The following is a 25,841-nucleotide window of genomic DNA, read 5'->3' on the forward strand; positions in this document are numbered from 1 at the left end:
AGAGCACTGCCTCATCCCGAAGAAACGCCCGATACCTGCAAATGGCAAAGCCAGTACAAAAAAAAGAAGGGAAATGTTACCTCAAATATTTGAAGGCCAAGGCAAAAGCAGCATGCTCGCATACCTTGGTATTTCGCTCCCTATCAGATACGGAATGCAGCTCGCCACCGACGATCATCATAGGTCGAATGGGTCACCAGCCTCCGAACCTACCTGGGCAGGTCGAGAACTTCGCCCGACGTCTGCTGCAAAAAGGGAGAAAACACAATTACTCAACTGATTTTTGCTATAGGCAAAATCTGAAAAAGCGACAGACGCTCCGCTCACGTGCATAATTCCACCCTTCAGGAAATGGCAAAAGCTCCACAGGGATAATGTCGGCCATCCAGACCCGGATAAACCAACTGGCCCACTCTTGATTCCCGTCTTCTTCGTCATCGACAACAAAGGGCGTGGAGGAACGTCACCTCAGGGTTAGCAGGCATCGGTGATGAAAGGGCTAGTATAGCCTAACGAGGTTATTCAGCATGAATTCAAGCCCAGCCTTCTCTGCAAAGAACCGCATTATCAGCACTGATCGCCAAAATGACGGATGTATCCGCGCCAAAGTAATCTGCTACTTCAAACAAAAATCAAGCACGACCCTATCAAGGGGGCCAAATTTTAAAGGATATAAGTATACGCTCAAGAATCCATCAGTAGAGTCCATAATACTCTCATCCGGGGAAAGCACCTGCAGCGTAATCCCCTCGCTCCATCCACAGTACCTCCTCACCATCTCCAGATGTTCTCCTCTTATAAAAGACACCATCTTCAGAGCGAACTCCCAAGGTTCCTGAGCGCCGGGAGCAGCACTCCCCACTCCAAGCTAGGCCGGCCCCGAAGTAGTTGCCATGACTATGATGAAGCTGAAAGATTAGAGCAAGGACGTGTGCCAACATTGTTTGCGCCTGAAGAAATGAAGAACACTGTGTCAAAGTGGAAGGGCAGCTATCCAAAATAGTGAAGTCTTTCGAAAAAGCCGAAGCCACCCCATATATATGCGAGAAGCAACGACGACTCGCCTACCAAAAGTGAACCTCAGGAAGCCAACAGCCTTGATACAGATCGATGGGGTGATACCTGATACCGGAAGCATCCTTCAATGAGAAGCCAAGATTCAAGGAGTCGGCCGTATTATCTCCAATTTCGAGGCAACATTCTACCTCGAGGATCCCCGCCAAAAAGGGGTTGGACTTCTGGAAGCTTTCAAAGCCATTACTCGACTCGAGACGGTATTCGGTCTCATGGTTTCCTTTTATAAAAAGAGAAATAAGCACACGAAGCTCCGATCACGAAAGCTCCACAAAGGCTCGAGGCAGCGCCTGAGTACAGACAACTCTTCAATAAAAGTCTATCCTATACGCTTTAAAAAGCTATCTGCATCAAGATCAAAGGGGACCCCCAGGTACCCAAAGCTGACCTCCATTCAGAATAACATTCTCGAAAAGCTCCGAAACTTAGCATTTTATCTCCTTGCGACTCAGAGAGCCCGACAGCCCGAACCTATCAGGTCTATTCAGGCTTGGTCCGAGGTACGATGAGAAGGCTCGGAAAAAAGCCACGTCAATCGACAGAGTATCAAAAAGAATGCTCGCACCCGAGTTAGATATCAACGGACAACAGTAAAGGAAGACATTCAAATGGGCCTCGAAAGGCATGAGAGCATGCAATTACAAGGCAAGAATTGAAAGTAGAAGTCAATGGGGTATATTCATATTCATCAAGATCCATGCACAACAGCCCTCGAGGGGTCATTACATACAATTACAAGAGCCTACAGAGAATCGCTACGCATAAAGGAAGAAACAAAGGGATGCACACGCGAATTAAAAGCCCGAAGACCGGACGCACATCCTCAAAAGTTTCATCCCAGCCTTACACACTGATATCCCTAGGGGATCAGGCGAGTAGCAGGGAGGGATGAAAAAATGCCATAGCTCTTCGAAGCTCGAGGACCCTCGCTGGCCAAGGGAATCTTGGAGAGACAGCGGACCGAACAAGCCTCAGTCCCACTTGCATGGCTACTTAGAATCCACTTCTTGGAACGTCTAGCTGTGCAAGCCCCCAGCTCGGGGCGGAGCACCACGCCGAGCTGGGGTATGAAGGTGAGCAGTGGTGTATAATCCGAGCCTCTTTTTGAGCAGCGGTATGTAATCCGAAGAGCTTTCTACAAACAAGGAAAGTTGGCCTTCGTATGTCATCATCTTGGGCCAACATCAGCACCAAAAACAAGCATAACAACAACCACAGCAGCAACGGGTCAGCATGATTATGCTCGACAAAGGGATGCCCCGGCAAAGGGCCACAACACGGTCTAAGGGAGCTCTGCCAAACGGCCTTGAGGCCATGATCCCCAAGCATGATGTTTAAGGATAGAAGAAGATGATAAGAAGGAATGGGCAAGCGAGCCAACGAAGGCACTGGGATAGGAAAAACAACACTAAAACGCCCCCATTTATAGAGGGTTACGACACGGCCGTCAAGGCTTTAGAAGATTGACCGACGGGCGTAGGTAATGCATCCTTGAAAAACCGAACCGACGGCGGTACCTTTTCCTTGGAGAGCAGGAATCGGGAGTGCATTGAATGAAGTCAAAATACACAAGCCCGTGGATGCCTGGTTACCACAAAACTCATGCCGGGAGTCGCATCATTGGTATGACGTTGACGTAAGAAACTCGAGGAGTCAAGTGTTAGAATCATTTTCCATCACTTTGTTCTGGGAAATGCGGAGACTATCTATATGCGGCGAAATCAGAGGACTTGATTTCTTGCTGTAAAGTCATTTCGGAAGAATGCATCGAGACCCGGAGGATGGGAAGCCACAACTGAGTTCTCGATCTCGAGGCTCGTCGAGGCCCGACTCAGAGAAAACGGAGATCGAAGCCAGGACATAGGGGGAAGCTCCCAAGGCACATGGCTAAGTCTAATAGGGCCAGCCTATCCAGAGCCTATGCTGAGGCATCACGTCAAGTCATCCCATCTCCATACTTTATAATTAATGCCTATGTACTTGTAGCCGAGTTCCCCTCCTATATAAAGGGGACTCACACTACCTTGTAAAGGACTGATGTTGCTCCATTTCTCCACAAGTGCAATAATCTCTCTCTCTCTCTCTCTCTCTCTCTCTCTCTCTCTCTCTTTCTAAACTCCCTAGTTCTCACTAGCCCGAGGCCACTTTAATATTTATTGCTTTCTTACGTGTTCTTCTTTATTTTGCTCGGTAGTGTCCATAAAGAGCCTTGTTCAATCATATCTTTAATTGTTATCCCATTCCCGACTATCCCCGATAGCTCGAGCTCGGCTCTGACCTCGACCCCGAGGCCCCTCATCGACCGGTCCTACATCCGGGCAGCAGGTTCCTCAGCTCGTTCAACTCCTAGTTTTAGCCCGTATCCCCTTGGTAAAACAAACCTGGGCAGTAAGCCTTCAGGTTTGATTATTGCCTCATTTTAGCTTGCATTTCATCATTAAATTCTACATCCTTAGCATCGACTGCTCTAAATAACTTGCTCGAGAATAGATCATGTATTTTTAGAATCCCATTTACAAATTTAATTGTTGTTACCATTTTCACGGTAAACATAAATCATAAAAAAAATCAAACATGCTTTTGATAAATTGAATAACTATTTTAAACATCGAAGATCTTATTGCGGGAATTGAAAAATGCTAAAAGAAAATCATTTAGTAAATAAAACAGTGAATAAGTCTTGTTTTAGCTTTGCTACCCCGAGGCACGTCGGGCTTTGGTTGTCCTGATGGTCCAATTATTGAGATGTGCCCCTCTGCTCACAACTTGTATAGAAGGGCCTTCCTCCACCTATTCCTCGAGAATAACACAACAGTCCATATCATTGTCCTCCAGAAACAAGTTCTTTACCACTGCAAGTGCTTCTTCTTCGTCTGAACCATAAATAATGTCGGCCTGTTGGAAAGTCTGTTCCAAATGCGGTATTGGATGCTCTAATGGGTAGTAAGGACCGCATCATGGTGGTGACCAGTTATTGAATTCTTCCCAAGTGTAATCATATCCCAGACCGAAGGTAGTTCCATGTTTCTTGAATTTTATGGGCTTTAAGATTCCTTGGAGGTTCTTGCCGAGCCCTTTGCTAGGTTCGTACCCACTCCAATTTAGTATACTCTCAATTTTACTATCCCACTATTTTTCTTTATCGACAACATTGACCTTTTCGATGTGGTGGTAAGTTTCTCCACCTAGTTTCCTTTTTCCCTCGATCACCGGAATGGTCTGGCAACTATATATAGGGTTGATACCGTCGTCTTCAATGATCACTTCCTGGTGATTCCATTCGAACTTTACTGCCTGATGCACCGTTGATGCTACGGCCCCAGCATCATGAATCCATGGTCGTCCCAGCAGCATATTGTAAGATGCCGGTACATCTATCACCTGGAAATCGACCTCGAACCAGGTTGGTCCCATCTGCAAGCATAGAATAATCTCACCAATGGTGAACCTCTGAGAACCATCGAAGGCTTTCATATTGATTGCTCTATCTTATATCTCGTGCAGTCCTTTACCCAACTTCTTGAGTTTTACCAGCAGACAAATGTTAAGACTGGAACCTTTATCGATCAGGATTCTGGTGATGAAATAATCTTTACATTGCACAGTGATGTGCAATGCCTTGTTGTGCCCCAATCCTTCAGGTCGCAGCTCGTCCTCATGAAAGGTGATCTTATGGCTTTCCAGCACTTGTCCTACCATGTTAGCCATTTCCCCGCCAGTGATGTTACTTAGTATGTATGCCTCACTTAGCACCTTTAACATAGTATTCTTGTGTGCCTCAAAATTTTGCAGCAAAGAGAGAATGGAGATTTGTGATGGCATCTTGTTTAACTGGTCGACGGCCGAATATTCCTTGGCTTGTATCTTCCTCCAAAGATCGTCCGAACCTATCTCAATGAGGGGTGGTCGATTGGAGGCTTGCTTGCTTGGTTCAGCTAGATGTTCAGGGGTATAGACTCTACCAATTCTTGTCATACCCTGTGCTGCAACGGTTTTTTCAACCCTGCCCTTGCCTTTCCTTCTTCCCTCGACTGTATAGTCCCAAGGTGCAGCATTTGTATAAAATGGTGTCATGGTAGACATCGCCACTAGGATCGGTGCGGCTATCCTCACTTCGAGTGGACCATGTGCCTTGGGTGGCAAGACTGCAACCTCAAATGGTGTAGGTGCATTTTCCGGAGACATGAATTCAACCTCAATCGGTGCTGGTGTCTTTGTGGATGGCGCTGCTTTAAACTCAAGAGGTACAAACATATTCACCTCAGTATCCTCAGATGGTTGGATCTAAACTATGATTGGATTGAGAGTAATTGTCGGTTTCTTTGGGTCATCAACTTCTGCAATCAATCCGATTGATCCCTCGGGATCCTAGTCATCTTCTATTTCAATCATGTGGATACCTCCACCCTTATGGTCTGGAAGAGGGTTGTTGCGGATGTTTGGAGCGGGTTCTTTTGCCACAATGATCTTGTTATCAATCAAAGACTGTATCTTGTCTTTCAAGGAACGACATTCATTGATGGTGTGCCCTTTCATGACAGAGTGGTATGCACAGGATTTGTTTGGGTTAACCTACTAGGAAGGATTCTCAGGGGTTGCAGCAGGGATGGGGTGACATAACCAACAGTTTTGAGTTTCTCATACAGCTGGTCAATGGGTTCAGCGATGGTTGTATATTGTTTTGGAGGTTTGCGATCAAAATTAGGTCGAGGTATAGGGAAGTTTTGGCGTGTAGGGGGTGATTGATAGTGGGATGGTTGAGCATTATAGGTTTGGGAGACATGAGCGGGTTGGGAGTATCTGGGTGTGGTAGGTTGATATGTAGGAGGCGGAGATGGCTGATAAGTTGGTGGCAGAGCTTGGTATGAAGGTGAGGGCACTTGGTAATTTGGAGTTGGCTGGTATGTGAGTGGAGGTGTTGGGAAAGTTTTGTATTTGAGGGGAGATTTGGTCCTTTGTGAAACCATCACGGCCCCTACATCCCTTTTCTTGGACACACCACCGGACTGTAAGGCCTTATTTGTAGCTTGCAAGGCCTCGAAGTTTGTAACCATACCGCTTTTGATACCTTCTTCAATCCTCTCACCTAATTTGATAATGTCGGAGAACTTGTAGTTCTCAATCATCATCAGCCACTTATAGTATTGTGGTTCCTGAGCCCAGACGAAGAACTTGTTCATTTGCTCCTCTTCTAAGGTAGGTCGGACTTTAGCAGCTTCGGACCTCCAACGAGTAGCATACTCGTGAAATGTTTCCGTGGGCTTCTTCTTCAAATGTTGTATATAGAACACGTCTGGTGCATTCTCTGTATTAAACCTAAATCTATCCATAAAGTCATATGCCATGCCTACCCAGCTTGACCACTTCTTGGGATCTTGGCTGATGTACCAAGATAATGCATCTCCTTTAAACTCCTCATGAACAGCTTTATCTGGATTCTTTCATCCTTTCCTACTCCAACTAGCTTGTCGCAATATGTCCTCAGATGGACCCTTGGATCACCCGTACCATCAAACATTTCGAACTTAGGAGGTTTGTACCCCTTAGGTAGTTCGACATCAGGCTGTATGCAAAGATCCTCATAGTTCAACCCCTCGATTCCTTTTCTCCCCTCCATACCCTGAATCCGGCTTGTCAATTTCTTAAGCTCCCCGGCCAAGTTCCTGATAAGCAGATCCTTTTCATCAGTCTCAGGTGTGCCTGAGATAGGTTGGGTGGAGTGTGGCATGCTCTCCACGTATATAGGAGTGTTATGGTGGCCTGGTGTATAGGTTTGAAAATGGCCGTTTGTGGAGTTTTGGGGTTCTATGATGAGTAGTGGAGTGTCGTTTGGGGTATGACAGGTGTTGCATTAATTCATTGGTAGAGCTGTGTGATGGTGAGGCGCGGGATGATTCTGTTGTTTTGGGATATTTGGAGGAGGTGTAGGGTTTTGAGTGTTGGGAAAGTTGATATCTGGGATGCTGAGGGAAAATGACAGGCTTGCCAGATTCTGAACCTGATCAAGCTCTTCCTGAAATTTCAGCAATTTTTGTTCAAGTTGTGACACATTCTCGTTGGGAACCCGAATACCCTGGCTATTAGTGGCCTTTACCCGTTCAACTGTGTTCTCTTTCCTGATGTTGTTCAAATCTTCCATCTTGCCTTTGTTCTTGCTTTTAATAGGACTAAGAGGAGGAGTGGGTGGAGGGCCCCTGGATCTTGTGAAATAAGATGACAATGCCAGAATGCACGAACTAACCCTTGGGGAGGGGAATAATAAAAACAAAAGGTAATCAAGTCAGTGAGGATTATGAAAAGTATTGCAATATTTAAATACATAGTGCGGGAATGTAAAGCGTGTCCTAATTTGGGAACCTCTTTTGTGCCCGAGTTAGGCCTAGCGACAAATTAATTTAGAGAACTTAGAATGCTAAATGACGCATTTTATTGATAAAAAATAGACTAATCCCAAAACGACACTAAATAAGCAAGAAATAAAAGTCACTAATGGCCATTGGCCTTATTACATTCATAAAGCGAAAAAGATAAACTCCTATCTACTTGGTCCCAGAAGGACCTTCCCCAAATTCAGCATCCTTGGCTCCGTCCAACAGCTTTCCCAACTTGCGAAGTCCCAGCAATAAGTATACTCTGGCTAGATGTCCGCCTTAGGTCCCTTCAGCATTTTGACAATCTTCAACACTTTTGAGAAATTTTCTCTCCAATTCTACTATGCCTTGCTCCAAGTATCCTAGCCTTTTGTTGGCACTGACAGCCATATCCTTCCATTCCTCAATCAACTTCTGGTTGGACTCTTGTATCTTGTGGTGTTCGCTCTCACACTCACGGATCCTCTTGGGCATATGGTTGTGCTTGACTTGCGCCTCAGCCTTTTCATCTATAATTCTGTGACCTCGAACGACCCCTGGCTAGCCCAGGCCATCATGATTGTCTTCTAACTATCCTGAATAGAAAGGAGTACAACCAGTATGATATCTGTCTGGCTCGATGGTGCCTTTCCCTATTATGACCTTGCAGTGCCACATATGCTGGGATTCGCACTTGTAAGGACTATCATCATTTTGGAAGTCGGCTCTAAAATGGCTCATCTTGTCGACCTGTGTATAACTTGCTTCCTACCAGCTTGCCTCATAACTCGGAGAGGGATGTAAGGGTAGGTTCCCCTTAGACTGATTAGTATCAGAAAAGGTGCATCTCTGGATCGGGCGATAAACTCCTCGGTCGGAAACCACTGAAACATCCATTGAACCTGTTCTTCAGTCAGATTATCAAAGATCTCAACCCATTCTTTGGCATTCCTCGACTGAGCGAACATGTCGGGGTTGTAATTCATTAACTTTGGATGGTGGAAAGCGATGTGTTCATCCCAATCCCTCCGCTGAATTACTTATCGGTATTCTCCCTTTTGGAGATGTTCCATGAGCCAAAGCTGAAGTAGTAGATTGCAGCCTTCAAATTGTTTTGCTCCTCGTTGACACTTATCTAAGGCTCGGTATATGTCTACAATAATCATGGGCACAATGCTGAATGTCTGCCCACCAATCCCCTCCATTAGGGTCTTGGTTACCATAGCCAGCCTGGTATGGATTCTCCTTTTTTTCATCAGAAACACGATCAGACCCAGGAAGTAAAACATGAAGACGAAAACCCTACGATAGATGTGTCCCAAGGACATGATGGAAAACTCGTCAGGGTAGGTACGGTATGATTTTTTGTGACCGTACCTTTCATACATATAGTCAAAAGGGATGTATGATTCCTTCAGGCATACCAATTCTGCATTCTTCTTCAAACCCATCATTTTAAGGAAACCCCTGCCTTTGCGGTTCTCAGGCATTAGCAAACCTGGAGTTTCCCATACTAGACCAGTCCGTCCTCCTATCTCTTCTAGCAAAGGTGTCATTTCGATGTCCCCAAAGCAGAACATGGCCCTTTCACAATCCCAAAATAATGTAACAGCTTCTATGATCATGTTGTTAGGTTGGAACTCCAAGAGGGACGGTAGATTGCCCAAATATTTTTTGACGAGGGTTTGGTCACTAGAGTGTAAATCTCTCTACCAGCTTAGTAATCTTGGGTGGATGTTGTTGACCATGCTGAATCTGGGGACTTCGTGCCTCATATTTCTGCAAGACAAATATGGTTAGGCCCTTACCCCCACCAGACTCGGCTATTCCAAAGATTAGCATGAAGTATTTAGTTCTCCAAATAAATACACGGAATGTGATGGTGTCCATTTGGGTCTAGGGAAACCCATTGGACTTTGGACAAGACTATCTTAAAGGATCATTATATGGACAACATAACTGACCCGGCTAGGTTTGACCATGATGTATGCACAATTTAAACAGAGTAAGGTTTCTATGGGGTTTTAGACTTGTACACTTGAGCTAACAACTCAAGGGGGAAGGCACAGAACTATCGACTGCGCCACTGATTGACTATTTTTACCGCAAATATTCCTTTCCGAATTTAGGGGTAATGATATAGGAAGAGCTGCAACCACTCATCAAGCGTTGCTATAGTATTTGTTTGGCACGGGTGGAGTATGATGTTGAGTATGATTATGCAATAATTAAAATCATGTTGAAATGTATTTGCACGTTGATAAAAGCGATAAATACAACAGTTTTATAATTTAAAGCAACAGTAAAGGAGGGAAACAAGAAAGATATGTCAGTTTCGCTTTTGAAGAAGAAATTAAATGGTTAAAGAAATTAAAAAAATAATTGCACATATGGAGGTATAAATTCACAAGAACAATCTGAAATGGTAAAAGCCTAAAAATCTCCAGTAGAGTCGCCATGCTGTCGCGCCCCCTTTTTCCCTCCGCGGAGAGGAGTCCGGGTTTTGACATTCATGGTGTGTAATAACTCATTTCCTTTTGGGAATTGGGTATTGCATTTTTGAAGAGTCGCCAACTAACGATTTTTAAGGTGCGTTAGGGCACCTACAGGGTTCATCTACAACTATGTTTGATAACCAGAGATAGGGCAAGGGCTTGAAATTATCCTAAGGGGAAGGTATTAGGCACCCCTTAGGATCCACTGGTGTGGTTCCCGGCCAGACAGTTTTTGTGAATTTGTGCAATTAGCAAATAAACAAGTAGGGCTCAAATAATAGGGGATTTAAATTTTAAACACTCAAGTGTTTGAAAATGATTAATAAAACCAAGGTTTTGAAAAGAGTTACAATGAATGTAAGGAGGTGTCCTAGGTTTGTTTGTAATATGGATCACATCAATGCAATACCCGGTATGATACTCCTCAAAAAAGGGGCTACACGTGGTATTAGCGCACCGGTCATCATATCCATATCTACCCTTTCCCGCCCCATAAAGGTAATTAAGCGAAGATTGGTCTCGACTCTTTTTGCATGCTGTTACCCGTCCTTTCCTATCAGTCTCAGAGGAATTTAGAACTCTTATCCTATAGGGAGGTTCTACGCAGACCCTCAGGTTTAAAGGCAAAATACTAAGGCGACATACAAAACAAGTAGGACTACATTTAAAAAGGGGAAAACACAAAAAATAAGCAGAAGGCTCAGTTATACCTCCACAAATAATGCACATAGATAGCATGACTTATATACAGTTAAGGTCTGAATCCTAAAGCAGGGTGTTTAAGTGGAAACATCAGAATCAGATTTATTACATGACTCAGAAAAGAAGTCTGAATCAGGTTTGCCTACTGATCTTAACAGTTGATAATTAAACAAAGGCAATTCCAGTTTTATTTAAGTTATTACCTAAGGCTTGCCTAGGCGCAAAGCAGGATGCAGCAGTTGTTCCAAGTCATTAAGACAGTTTGGAGATTATTTTTTATTACCTAAAACATGTTGTTCTAGTTGTAGAGATTGTTGTCAATTTTATTCAAAAAAATATCACAATGTGAAATTTATTACTTTACTACCCTTTTCATGAATCAGTAGTTAACTAGGTATTTTTTTAAACAAAAATGCAAATAGGATCCTAGAACATGGTATCTAATATGCACATGCAAATTGCAAGGTTGTTGAAAACAGAATCCCTAAGGCATGATTTCTAAATGTACACAAGAGTTGCAGAATTTTTGAAATAACAACTTTTTATACCAGTGTTGTTATTGCCCTAGGAGCAGGATCTCTAAGTGATATACATAAAGCATGGACTAATGAATGAAGTGTTGAAGCAAGAAACATAGGTCCTAAGAACATAGTTTTCTAATGCATGTATGAATCCTAAACATGGTTTCGATTGCACAATTAGGAATATAAACCTAATAACATGATTTCTACCCTTTAACAACTACAGCATGCATATTTCCTCATCCCTTTTCACTAACCACCCCAATACTTGTTTACAAATTATTACAGACCATGTGATAGAATTACATAAGAAATGAAAAATAAGAAGTTACAATTATAGGAAGCCTGATTCTGACTTCCTCTCTGAGTTATGTAATAAACCACCTCAAATGCCAATATTGTTCCAAGGCCTTTCTCATATCTGGGTGTGTCAGAGTTCCCTAAGGACCTCAAGGGATCTCGGGCAGTGCTCACACCTAAATTGCATAACCAAGAGTAAGTGCAGTGTGGAAGGGCCAGCTCTTATGTGTCTAAGTTCAGAGGGAGCTCAAGGGTCCCAAAGCAAGGCTCACACAAGAGGGGCAGAACCTAATGATCTAAGAGTGCATGTGAGAGTACTTGAAATAGTTTTGGAAACATCACGTTTGAAATAAGTTTGTAGAACAGCAGAAGAGTTACTTAGTGAAAATAATTTTTTGAAAGGGAAAGGAGATAGGAGCAACAACACACATACAGAACCAGTTCTGAGAGTAGTACAACTTCAGCAATTACAAGCAGGGGAGTAGGGGTTGGGGACATAGAGAACCCAAATCAGAAACACATAATTAATCATGAATCAAGCACGTTAAGAGACATGCTGGTTGAGGGACATAAACAGGAACAAGTAAACATGCTGATTACATTTTGAACAAGAGGAGGGCAGAATTGTAAGCATGCTGAGTAAAGCAGTGAACAAGAAATACCATTTAACAGCATAAGCCATTAAGTTAGTGCAAGAAATAAGGATTGAAAAACAAGGGAACACATAGAGTTGAGTTTCAAAATTTGAACTAGGAACATACTAGTTGAAGAAGCAAAGTCCAGAAAAAGGTAAAGCAATCAGAGCTGCACAGTCTAGCCTTGGCTTTCAGCAGGCAAGACAAAGCAGTAGCACAAGTAGTAGTAGAGAAAGAGAGAGTTTGAGTGTGTAAGTGTGTGTTCGAAACTAAATTGTTCGTGTGTGTTTAAAGAAGAGAGGGTAGGGTATTTATAGCTTTGGAAAGAAGTGGAAAATAAGGTAACAAGTAAAGGTTTAACACAAATATGGAAATAATCATCATCAGAATCAATTTATACAAGTATTTCCCCTTAATCAAAGAGTTACAGCTCAAATGGATACTACAGGGATAATTAAGGAAAGAGAACCAGTTTGGAAAAGATTGATTTTTACCATATAAGGGATAGTAAAAGTATAGAGTATATAATTGAGTCTAGGTACATAATATACTTAATTTGGGGAAAGGATTCAGCAGGGGTGAAACATCACAGCAAATAAAGAAAGGGAATCAATCAACTTAAATAAACGAGCAAAATTAGGGGTTTATAAGAAAACCTTACAATCAAACTATAATTTAAGGAAATCAAGATCAATCAAGAGGGATTCATGATTCTATACTTCGACATATAAATAGAAAAGAATGAACAGGCATATCAGACATACAAGGCCAACCATATTGGCGAAAAAAGCAACTAGATGAACACAAACATACAGCAGTAACATGAATAGGCAAAGGACTCAGTAGTAAAAGAAACTACTCGAAGCATGGTAGTCAACAAAGTCAAGTAGTCATGGTTAACATGTAGAACCAGAGTGGAAAACCAAATTAACAAGTAAAGAAGATCATAAACAAGTAAAGAAGATCAGAAACAAGTAAAGAAAACATTTAAACTCACAGTAATAAGTGAAGAAAAACTTTAAGAAATTAGGGTTTTAACAGAGTTGAGTTTAAAGCGGTGAGAACTTAGAATCAGTTAAAATAAACAAAGAAAAAGGATCTAACCATAAAGAACCCAATCAACACAAGTATACATACAAAATAAACAAGGACAGTTCCAGGACCCCGAATAAAACCAAAGATACTTAGGGTTTTCAACACGATGAATCGGGTAGAAGAAAAACATAAACAAACCGTTTAAACATAGTAAAATCATAAGATAATACTAAAAATCAAAGGAGAAGTCTTTTAAAAGAGTTTAAGAAACCCTAATCTTCAAGACAGAGAGTCGCTTTGAAAAATCGGAGAGATCTTTGAGGAAAACACCAAAAGGTTTATAACATACACAGATCTAAGACAGACCTGAAAGAAAATTGGAAAGTTTTTAAAGCTAGGGTTTCAGAGAACCCAGAAAAAGTGAGAAAACTTCGAAAAGTTACCGATCTAGCTAGAAAAGCCATGGATCTGACTCGAACGTCCATGGATGGCCGAAAAAGGCCATGGATAGAAGTTTGAGCAAGGTCTGGACTAGATCTCTTCGATATCTTTCCACGAAATCACAAAAGCAGGCCACCAGGAGACGTAGGAGATAAGTACATGTCTTAGACAGCCATGGGAGTCCATGAATTGGGTGAGGATCGAAGGGGATTAAGGTTGGTTTGGGTGGCGGCAGTTAGGGTTCGAGTGAGGTTGCAGAGAGAACTAGAGAGGAAAAGGGATTCAAGGGCAGTGGGTTGGTAGAAAATGAATTAGGTTAGGGGGTCGTTTGGGTTTAATTTGGTAAGGGGCAACGTGGATCGTTGATCTGGGAGATCAACGGTCGAGATTAGAGAGGGTGGGTGGGGATCCGGGTTTGGGTAGGATTTAAAAGGGTGTGGAGTCGAGTTTAAATTAAAATTGGGCTGGGAAATTGGGGTTTGATTTGGGTTATAATTGAAAGCCAATTTTGGCTACAAGTTAAATAGCCACTTTTTCCCTTTTAATTTATAAAAAATAGTAAATAGTTTCTAAAAATTAATTTAAAAGGCTAAAATGATTTATGATGCCTAATTAATAATTTAAAAATATAGGACCCAATTTTATGAATATAAAACCTTATTAAAACTTAAAAGGGCTAATATTGCAATTATATGCAATTTAGCTTTAAAAATACTAAATGAAATTATAAAAATATGTAAAAATTAATTTAGCCATATTTTGGCATAAATATAAAAATCTAATAGATGAATTATCAAAACAATAATTTTGGAAATAATTATTGGGAGTTTATGGATAAAAAGGGAGAAATAAATCAACTAAAAAGCTTTCAAAATTGTGGAAAAATAATAAAACCCTTGGACATTCTTATATATGCATATATATACTATTTTGAAATTATTTTTCATATTAAAACTATATAGAAAAAAATTGGGTATCAACAAGGTTTGTTACCAGTATTGAGTTGGTAATAGGTATCAATTGTGGCTAGAGATATTGTTATGGGCATATGAGTGATTGGTTATATTGTGTGATTATATCTTGTGAATATATTTATGATTTTTTACAACTGATTGAGATCGATATAGAGTGTGTATGCGACAATTGGATCTTAGACGGAGTCCTAGATGTTGAAATTTGGAACGACTCTTGGCACGTTCAAGGACGAACGTACGTTTAAGTGAAGGAGAATGTAATGACTAGACCGGTCGTTTTGAGATTTAGCGTTTCGTTCAGTAGTTTGAGACTTTGAGTAGCTTCATATGATGTATTATAACTTGTGTGTATGGTCGGTTTTAGTTTTCGAGTGGTTCGGGATTGATTTGGAAGAATGACTCGCGATTTGGAAGCTTTAAGTTAAAAAAGTTAACCAAGGTTTGACTTTTGGGTAAACAGACTTGGAATCTGATTTTGATTATTTCGATAGGTTCGTATGATAATTTTGGACTTGTACATATGTTCAGATTTGGTTTTGGTGATTCCTAGAAAAATTTGACTATATTTCTCGAAAGTTGGAAATTTGAAGAACTTAAGAGTTCATAAGTTTAACCAAGAGTTGACATTGATGTTATTGGACTCTAATTGTGTTAGGTTTTAGTTTTAATGAAGAAAAATAATATAAATGCTTTTGGCGTAGGGACTCAAGGAAATCAACCCAGATCGAAGAGAAGCAATCAATGCTGAAATGAGAAATCAATCAGAGATTGATTGAAGCATTCAAAAGGAAAAGAAGCACTAACGATCCAGCAAGTTAATCAATTAGAGATTGATTGAAGCGGTAAAAAGAAGCATTGAAGATCCGACAATATAATCAATCAGAAGCTATTACTGGAAGGACCCAGATTTAAGGAGCAAATCCAGCGGCTATCAAAACTCAAACATGGGAAGCTGTCAAAGTCCACTCATCAAGGAAGAGTAACGAGAATTAACCTTATTCTTGGAAAGAATCAATTTCTTCAAAGGATCAAATCTCTTGGGTTGGAAAATCTCTTCAGTATGAACGATCTCCTACAAAGTATTTATACGCAACCTTAAGTCCTGGAAAGACATACTTTGATAAAACCAATTACCCTCTCTTTGTTCTACTGCAAACAGAAATTCTAGCTCTACTAGATCTGTTGTGTAACAAGTTAGAGAAGAAAGAGAGAAAAATATTGGTAAGGCATTGTATCAACAAAAGATGAGTGACATAGAAACTGAGTTGTTGGTGTAAACTACACTATTCACTTTGTATTCAAGAAACTCAATCACTGAAAGAGAACTCCCTTGCAACCCAAGGGGATTGGACTAGGATTCATATTGAATCCGAAGCAGTATAAAAACTCCGGTGTCTTTTAGTTCCTGCACTTTACTTCTGCATTTTAATTTTGCACCTCTTAACATCTCGCTATTACATCTAGTCGACTAATCAGAAAACTAGTCAACTTACAATAATAATTTTTAAAATAAGCAATTCAACCCCTGCCCCCCCCCCTTGTACGATCAAATTGGTGTTCCAAGAATTTGTATATGTCTATATATTTGAATTGAAATTGTGTGTAAAGTTTGAAAGTAATCTGAAGTGTTTAAGTATGATTCAGACACTCTTTTAAAATAATGAAGATTTAACAGCTTAAGAGAAATTCTATTCGGTTTGAGCCTCGATTCTTTGTTGTGATGTTTCCGTAGTTATATTGAGGCTTTAGATAAGTTTAGATAATGCATTTGTAATTTCTGGTATGATTGTATGGGGTCCCGAGGGGCGCGGGTGTGTTTGGGATCATTGATTGAGAAACTTGTTCACTTAAGGATTTGGAGTTTGACCATGGTCAATACCAGGTCAAGATGACCTCTTTCCAGTATTTTGAGTGCGCAATCACGTTCCTAGCGTGTTTTATGATTAAAATGCATATATAGTTTGTGTCCAGGAGGTTCCGATTGAGTTTCGGGTGCTAAAACGAGGATTTTATTATTGTTGGGTTTTTAAATGCCGTTTATGTCCCTGAAATTTTAAGACTTCCTTTAAAACTTCAAACATATCTCCCCCATTTTAAGGCCAAATGGGTTATTCAAAAGGCTATCTGGGGTGTAATCTTGCAAGGATCGTATTAGGCTTATCAAATGTGAGTTTTGAGATCATTTAGGATCTTGTTCGTGTTGAACAACTGTTGCATTTTTTCTTGTTTCGAAATTTAATTGCTTTTTCTCACAAGGGTTTGCAGCTAAGTTTTGGGCAATTTGGAGGGAATTTTCACTACTTGGATTGGGATAAGTATTTTTTACTCGAATTTATTTAAATTTCATGATTCCAACCTTGAATTTAGCGATTGATTGATGAATTGAATTGAAGAAATTGGGAATTTTAATAAAAAATTCTAAATCATAAATTGATGGTTTGAAGACCGATTTGAGGTCGGAATTGGATGAAATTGGTATGTTTGGACTCGCATCAAAATGGTTGTTCAGAATTTGTGAGATTTATCGGGTTCGCAGTGCGAGCCCGGGGTTGACTTTTTGGGTTGATTTTTTTATTTTAGTTAAATATCGAAGCTTTATTATTTGGAATCATTTCCAATGGCTTGTATTTATGATATTAAGTTATTTTGACTAAATTCGATCCGTTCGGAGGTTAATTTGCGCGGGAAGCACTTCTTAGAGTGTTGATTTAGCTTACTTGAGGTTAGTGTCTACCCTAGATTTGTTGGGAGAATTTTTCCTAATAAAACAATATTGATTGCTACAACGGGAGTGATGCATATACAAGGTGACGATTATATATATATGCGTGTGCCAGGGTTATCTATGCTCGGGATAGATTATATGATTCATTGTGCCTTGTAGGACTATGTGATTTTCTTGCCTCATGGTTTATTTGACTTCTATAATAACATGAATATGAATTTCAATGCTAGAAACCATGATTTAGCTTGTCATAACTAGATTAAATTTGACGGATGACCTCTTTGTGAAACTGTTGATTTACGAGCGCAAAACACACACTAAAATATGCTCGCTAGTCGAATATAGTAATTATAATATCGTATCCACAAGGATTGGAGTTAAATAATTATTATCGTAGTTTGTAGCTAGGTTGCTATCCAAGATGATCAACAGTTGAAAATTATGTGATTTAAACTAAATTAACTAAGAGTGTAAGCTACTGGCTAATGACAAACAATGCAAGTAGTAAGCAAAGGAAGATATCAATAGGGAGAAGATAGGGTTGATAGGATAGGTGCAAAATAAATGTTTGGGATATAACTCTAGATAATTCACTTCTAATGTTCAAGTGAGTCTCTCGAATTCACTTGGTTATTAATTCAATTGTTTAGTAGAAACTCCTCTTCCGATTAAGTCTCAACCTCACAAGATGAACCAATTTAAGATCAGTGAAGATATGCACGAATTCGTAATGGATTGGTCTTTAGGAGAACCTCTCTCGATTATCCTCCTAACTAAGTTTAATCAACATTCAACTAGCCTCTTTCGATTACGAAGAAGAATCAATTGAATTCAACTAACAAGATAGAATGCAAAAATATCACAAGTTATGCCTCTCTTGATTACATAAACAAATGAAAATAGATGTAACGGTTAAAAATCCAAAACAATTTCAATACATAAACTAGAGTTATAATCCACAAACAAATATCAATACACCAAATCCACCAAACCCTAACGAGAACCACTCTATGGATATGGAGTAATTCGTCACAATTAAGTTTAAAGTAAAGAAAAATATAAAACAATTCAGACCCTAGTCTTGAGTTGGGATTGAATGATGGATTCCTTGTGCTCTTCCTTCTCCAACTTATCCTTAGCTTCCTTAGGTCTTAGATGTGTCAAAAGTCCCAAAAATACCATTTTCCACATATATATACCAAGTAGGTTCAGGCCCAAATGAAAACACCTTCTCCTACGTGAAATAGGACACTTTTCCGGAGTTGGAAGTGCAGAGCCGTGCCTCCAGTGTGCCGGCTCGTGCACTTGGCCGTGCATTTTACACCCTGTTCTGCCTCCAGCGTGCGGCTGCGCATGTGGGTGGTATTAGTCGGGAATTTCGAAAAATGTCAAACACAAATGTTGTAGCCCTTTTAAATATCTTTCAAACGATATATTGTGGAGCACAAAAGGATATATGAGCGAATGATTATGTGCATTTTACTTGACAATTCGCAGTATATCTGTTGGATTCTTCGTTTCGTTCTTAAAATGCACTATCATCCGTTGATCCCCGAACACGATCCCAACTTAATCCTTGGGCTTTTACTCAGACTTTAAAGCTCCAGAATAGCTTGAATCCATTCCATAATATCTACATAGATCAGAATCACTCCTATAAGGCAAAAAATACACAATTAGTACAAAATACTAGCAATTAAATCTCAAACTCAATTAAACTGCAGTAAATTAGAGAGTAGTTCCACATACAATAAAATTTAAGAACAATCGGGATCTCAAGATACAAATAATTCACTCGCTCTTAGAAACAACATTCATATGCTACAAAAGATGCACCATAGGCTGCCTGTAGTGTACTACTCTAATAATTGAGCTCATTTAGTCAAGTATTAAGTAGGACTTTAACTGGTTGTAATGTAGGCTGCGAGACAGGTAAGATACATTTGGATATAAGAGTGACTACACCTACCTAAGCAATTTAATACATACACTTTACATTTCAAAATCCCACACTTATGTCAAACCATACTTCACCTTCACATAAATATACATTAACTCCCTACTTCTTTAAGCACAATTCATCAAGAGTTACCACTTATCAATGAATATTTTTACAACAGTACAACTATTTTTTTCTTTTCTTACTCAAGTGGCTCTTACTTTTTTACAACATTGCACCTTTCTCTTTATTTCAATAGTTCCACTCAAAAGCCAACCAACACCCCATACTTCAACTTTTACAAAGTTCATAACAAATTCAAGTGCTCATGAGAGGTACGTGGTTCAAATAGATGGTCAATTCAAACAAATGGATAAGGCTTGTAATGCGATTGCCAAAGAAGCATGATTACATGCTCAAAAGGGGTTAACTAAGATACATAACAATTAGGTTGGTAAAACATATATCTGACTCAATAAAGAAATACCTGTATCACTTCCAAGACTGAATACAACTTCTATTTCGCTTTGTAAACACACGTGACAAGTTCTAGACGTCAAATGCAATAGACAGAATAACACAAAACTCACACACACATGGAACATGACTCACTCAGGATTGGCCTCGTCAAGACACTCTAGTCAAAGCAATTAAACAAAGTTAAGATCATACAAACTAAGGCACTTATCTAAGAGTCAAAAACTGAGCCTAAGTGTCACAACTAAAGCACTTACTATTCTCAAGGAATAACAAGATCAAAAGATATTGCTTTAATTCACACCATAGCACAAGGTTTCCTACTACTAAAAAAAATAAAAACTATCTACACCCAGTTCAAACAAAATCCTTGGAAAAGAATCGCGGCCCAAAGAAAAATCAAGGGGAAATTATTACACTACCTACAAAAGAAAATATTTTTGTCTTTTTTCATCGACTTTAATCCCTCAAGAAACCTTTCGAACGATATCCATCGTCGGGGAAAATCAAAAATTTTAATTTTTTATGGTTTTTCAATTTTTTTTCAAGCTGCTAAAAAACAAAAACTAACACATATACATACAACATACAATTATCCCCCACCCCACACAAGTTGTGCCATGTCCCCATGACATATAATTAAAAAGCATAAGGTAGAGGAAACTTCCCTGAATTTCTAGTCGGGATCTAAATCAAAGTCGGATCCATTCCACGCGCCTGAACTAGTGCACACATCCATACAGACAGCTTTTTCTCAGCCTTCTTGGGGTACACCCGACACTTATCTCTCTCAATAACAATAGCCTTCTCTTTCACACCCTTCACCTTCCACTCAACACTTGCAGTTGTCTTCTCCCTTTTCACTCCAATTGCTACATTCATCTCAAAAGTCACAGTCTCCTCACCCTCTAAGCATGAGTTTTCTATCATGTATATCCAGTATAGCTCTACATATTGCTAAAAATGATCTTCCTACGATAAGGGGGACCTCCTTGTTCTCCTCTATATTCACAACTATGAGATCTAGAGGAAATACGAACTTATCCACTCGCACCAAAATATCTTCTACTATGACCTCGGGTGTTATGATTGTTTGTTCTGCCAACTGCAAAGATATTGGCACCGACCTTATATCTCAAATCTCCTTCTCCTATTTCCTGTAAAATGTCTAGTGGCATTAGATTAATTGAGGCACCAGAATGACATAAATATTTATCAAAATTTAGAGTGCCTAAAGAGCAATGTATGGTAAAACTCCCTGGATCTCCACACTTTTGTAGGAGTTTATTTTGTAAGATTGCGCTTCAATACTTTGTAAGCTTGACCACCTTGGTCTCTTCTATCTTCCTCTTCTTTGTAAGAATATCCTTCAAGAACTTTGCATAAACTGGCATTTGTGAGAGAACTTCAGTGAATGGCAGATTTACATTAACCTGTCTCAACATATCTAGAAATCCCTCAAACTGTTTGTCCAGCTTTTCTCTATATAACTTTTGGGGAAAAGGTAGAGCAGGCATATGCTCGCTCTCATTATGTTCCTCCCTTCTGGATGTTTCCTCCTTCATCTTTTTCTCAGTGCCCTTTTTGCCTTTCTTCTTCTTACCATCTTCAATTTTCAACTCCTTCCCAATTTCTTTTACAGGCGCAGCTTCTATTTGAATTGGAGTGGGATGTCTCAACACTTTTCCGCTTCTCAAGATCACATCATTTACCGTTTCTTTGGGATTCTTCTCAGTATCAGCTGGAAGAGTACCTAGGACTCTCTCAGAAAATATATTTGCAATTTTTCCCACTTGTCTCTCTAAATTACTCAAACCTGTCCCAAGTTCTTTGATAGCTTTCCTATGAGCATCTAGCCTCTCATCTGTCTTGATAATGAAAGAATTCATTAGATCTTCTAACCTAGATTGATTTGATTGTTGAGGCTGAAATTGCAACCTCGGCTGATTCATAAAACCAGGAGCTCCTTAAAATATGGAGTTATTTCGTTGCCATGCATTTGCTGTACCCCTAGGTGAACTCCATGAAAAACTGGGGTGCTTCTAACCCATTGCATTGAAGCTGTAATTACTCACCATTAACTTCCTCCATGGTAGGTTGACACTTGTGAGTAGGGTGTCCTCTTCGACATATATCACAGGCTACATGAGGCTCGTTATGTATCGAGGCTTAAGATTCCTCATTTCTTTGGCCATGGCATCAAGTTGTACCTGCACATATGTGTTAGTATCAACTTGGTGAACACCAGTTGATCTTCTTCTTTCAGCAATCTCTGAGGGCCACTGATTTGCATCTTCAGATAACTCATCTAGAATTGTGACTATCGCCTCTAGAGTCTTTTTCATCAACGGACCTCCAGCTTCATTACTTAATGTTCTGTGTGAGGCCGTGTCAAACCATCCCAAAAGTCCTGGAGTTGTATCCAGAGTTCAATTCCACTATGTTGACACTTTCGCATAATCTCCCTAAACCTCTTCAATCCTTCAAACACAGTTTTAGTCTTCTTCTGGTAGAAGTTATAGATTTCTCTTCTAAACTTGCCCGTCTTAGCTGAGGAGAAATATTTAGTAAGAAATTTTCTGGTCATCTCCTCCCATGTTCTGATTGATCCCTGAGGCAAGCTTCGAAGCCAGTGCTTTGCATTATCTTTGAGAGTGGAGGGGAATGCCCTTATATAAACTGCTTCTTATGAAACACCATTGTACTGAAAGGTGTTCATTATCTGCTCAAAGTCCATTAGATGATTGTTTGGATCTTCGTTCATCTTTCATCTGAAGACATAGCTGATTTGGAGGGTTTCGAGCAACCTTTGCTTCAACTAGAAATTATTGGCTGCAACTGGAGGAGGTCTCACACTGGATAAACCTTGATTTAGACTGGTCTAGCATAATCACCAATTTGTTTCCCTTGCCTGGGAGCTATGTTTCCGAATTGGTCTACACCCAAGGGCTGATTCTGAGCCATTCTTTGACCCTTTCTTCCTTATAAGCAATTTGTGCATCTCTAAGTGTTGCTTCTTTAGCACCCCTTGCAGCTTTTTCTTTGAGTTGGGCTACCTCCCTCGCATCCAAATCTATATTATCATCATCTCCAGCCATATTTTCTTTGGTTGAGGATTGCCAACCTTCTCTATATTCTCTGAGAGATTTCGTTCCTTTCTCATCTATGGCAGTTGTTTTTCGATTTCTGGTTCGTATGGTTGCACTTCTTTCCTAGGAGATCGAGTCATGCACCAATCTAACATGAAGCCTACTCAAAGTTAAAGAACACCAAACGTAAAAAGAGAAACATAAAATAAAAAGAAAAATTCCTGAATTAGCACTACAAACTATTTCAAACACTATTGATTGCCAATCCCCGACAACGGTGCCAAAATTTGATGAACGCAAAACACACACTAAAATATGCTTGCTAGTCGAATATATTAATTATAATATCGTATCCACAAGGATTAGAGTTAAACAATTATTATCGTAGTTTGTAGCTAGATTGTTATCCAAGATGATCAACAGTTGAAAATTATGTGATTTAAACTAAATTAACTAAGAGTCTAAGCTATTGACTAATGACAAACAACGCAAGTAGTAAGCAAAGGAAGATATCAATGGGGAGAAAATAGGGTTGATAGGATAGGTTCAAGATAAATATTTGTGATATAACTCTAAATAATTCACTTCTAATGTTCAAGTGAGTCTGTCGAATTTACTTGGTTATTAATTTAACTATTTAGTATAAACTCCTCTCCCGATTAAGTCTCAACCTCACAAGATGATCGGGGAAGATATGCACGAATTCGTAGTGGATTGGTCTTTAGGAGAACCTCTCTCAATTATCCTCCTAACTAAGTTTAATCAACAATTCAACTAGCCTCTTTCGATTACGAAGAAGAATTTGAATTCAACTAACAAGATAGAATGCAAAAACATCACAAGTTATGCCTCTCTCGATTACATAAACAAATGAATATATATGCAAAGGTTAAAAAATCCAAAACGATTTCAATACATAAACTAGAGTTATAATCCACAAACAAATATCAATACACCAAATTCATAAAACCCTAACGAAAACTACTCCATGGATATGGGGTAATTCATCACAATTAAGTTTAAAGTAAAGAAAAATATAAAACAATCCAAACCCTTGTCTTGAGTTGGGATTGAATGATGGATTTCTTGTGCTCTTCCTTCTCCAACTTCTCCTTAGCTTCCTTAGGTCTTAGATGTGTCAAAAGTCCCAAAATACCATTTTCTATGTATATATACCAAGTAGGGTCGGGCCCAAACAAAAATGCCTTCTCCTACGCGAAATAGGACACTTTTTCGGAGTTGTACGTGCGTGGTCACGCACCTAGGAGTGTCCTCGCGCACTTGGCCTTGCATTTTACACCCTGTTCTGCCTCCAGTGCGCGCCGAGTGTGCGACTAGTGCGTGGTCGCGCACGTGGGTGGTATCAGTTGGGAATTTGAGAAAATGTCAAACACAAAAGTTCTAGCCCTTTTAAATAGCTTTCCAATGATATATTGTGGAGACAAACGGATATCTTAGAAAAAGGTTACGTGCATTTTACTAGACAATGCGCATTATGCCTGCTCGATTCTTTGTTTCGTTCTTAAAATGCACTATCATCTGTTGATCCCCGAACATGATCCCAACTTAATCCTTGGGCTTTTACTCAGACTTCAAAGCTCCAGAATAGCTTGAATTTATTCTATAACATCTACATAGATTTGAATCACTCCTATAAGGCATAAAATACAAAATTAGTGCAAAACACCAGCGATTAAAGCTCAAACTCAATTAAAGTACAGTAAATTAGAGTGCAATAAGTAACTAAACACGAGATTATAGCCTACCAAAATTAATGTGCTAAATTTGGTTTTCACTATACCAAATCAAAAAATACATATCTATGATTGTAATTTTGATGTACTTGGGTTTCATACTTATGTTGAAAAACATGTTTGAGCTTTGTCGAGATACTTGAACAATAAGGTTCTTGAGGTTTATTGAATTATTTATTGGTTCGAGAGCTGTGATTGATATTCACGTGGTATATTTGCTTAACCACTCTTCTTGATGCTATCAATGCTTCCTACCTTGCTTGAATTGATATACATGTGCTTGGTGAGGAAGAGTATAAAGTATGAAGGGTGATAATGTGCTATTGCATATATATTATCATGTGAGGAAGAGTGTAAAGCATGAAGGGTGATATTGTGCCATTGCGTATACATTTATGTCTCTATTCCAAGTTGTCATTGTTGCACCTATGCTTTCTATGTGACTTGCTATTGTTGTCACGTCTTTGCCTCCTACCTTAATTGTTATTATTTTATCCATGTTTTTTTATGAATTTATCTGGTCAAAATCATGTTTTATGTCTTGTTTGTTATATTTACACCTATGCCTTTCCTCGTTTGTTGTGCTCTTATCTAAATCTTCTACTTTGCTTGATAATGAAATTTATGTTCTCCCACCTTAATTGCTACCATTACTTTTGTGCTTTCCGCTCTACCTATTAGCATTGTCTGTATGCTCTGCCTTGTTCGATATTGCTACCTGTATATTTTCCACTTTATTATTACTATTATTGGCATTTCTTTTACCTGGTTGGTATTGTTTTACATATGCTTGATGAGGAAGAGATAAATGCACGAAGGGTGTTGTCGTGCCAATTGATTTGGCATACATTCATTTATTTGGTGAGGATGAGATAAATGCATGAAGGGTGTTGTCGTGTCATTTGACTTGATATCTTGAACACATTCCTCATACTATAAAGATTCTTAGATTTATTATGTTGTTTGGTGTTTACCGTTTTAAGAAAAGGATGGGTTGTGATATTGAGAAAACTGACCATGATTTCTTTTAGTAATCATTTACTATTTCGTATATTTGTTCTTGTACTCTCCTCTGTTATTTCTATAATCTGACTGAATATGTTATGTTAGTGAGTATTTTCTAACTAAAAAATTTAGCCACTACTTCACCAAGGTTAGTCAAGATACTTATTAAGTACATGGGGTCGGTTGTACTCAGACTACACTTCTACACCTTGCGTGCAGATATTTAGCAAGGGGAAGCTACAGAGTTCGTGGGCCTAGCATTGAAGACGTATAAGCACTCCAGATACAAGCTACCATTTCTTTGCGGTAGTTTAGGATTTACATT

The sequence above is a fragment of the Nicotiana tabacum genome, chromosome 11 (genome assembly GCF_000715075.1).
Source record: "Nicotiana tabacum cultivar K326 chromosome 11, ASM71507v2, whole genome shotgun sequence".
NCBI lineage: Eukaryota > Viridiplantae > Streptophyta > Magnoliopsida > Solanales > Solanaceae > Nicotiana > Nicotiana tabacum.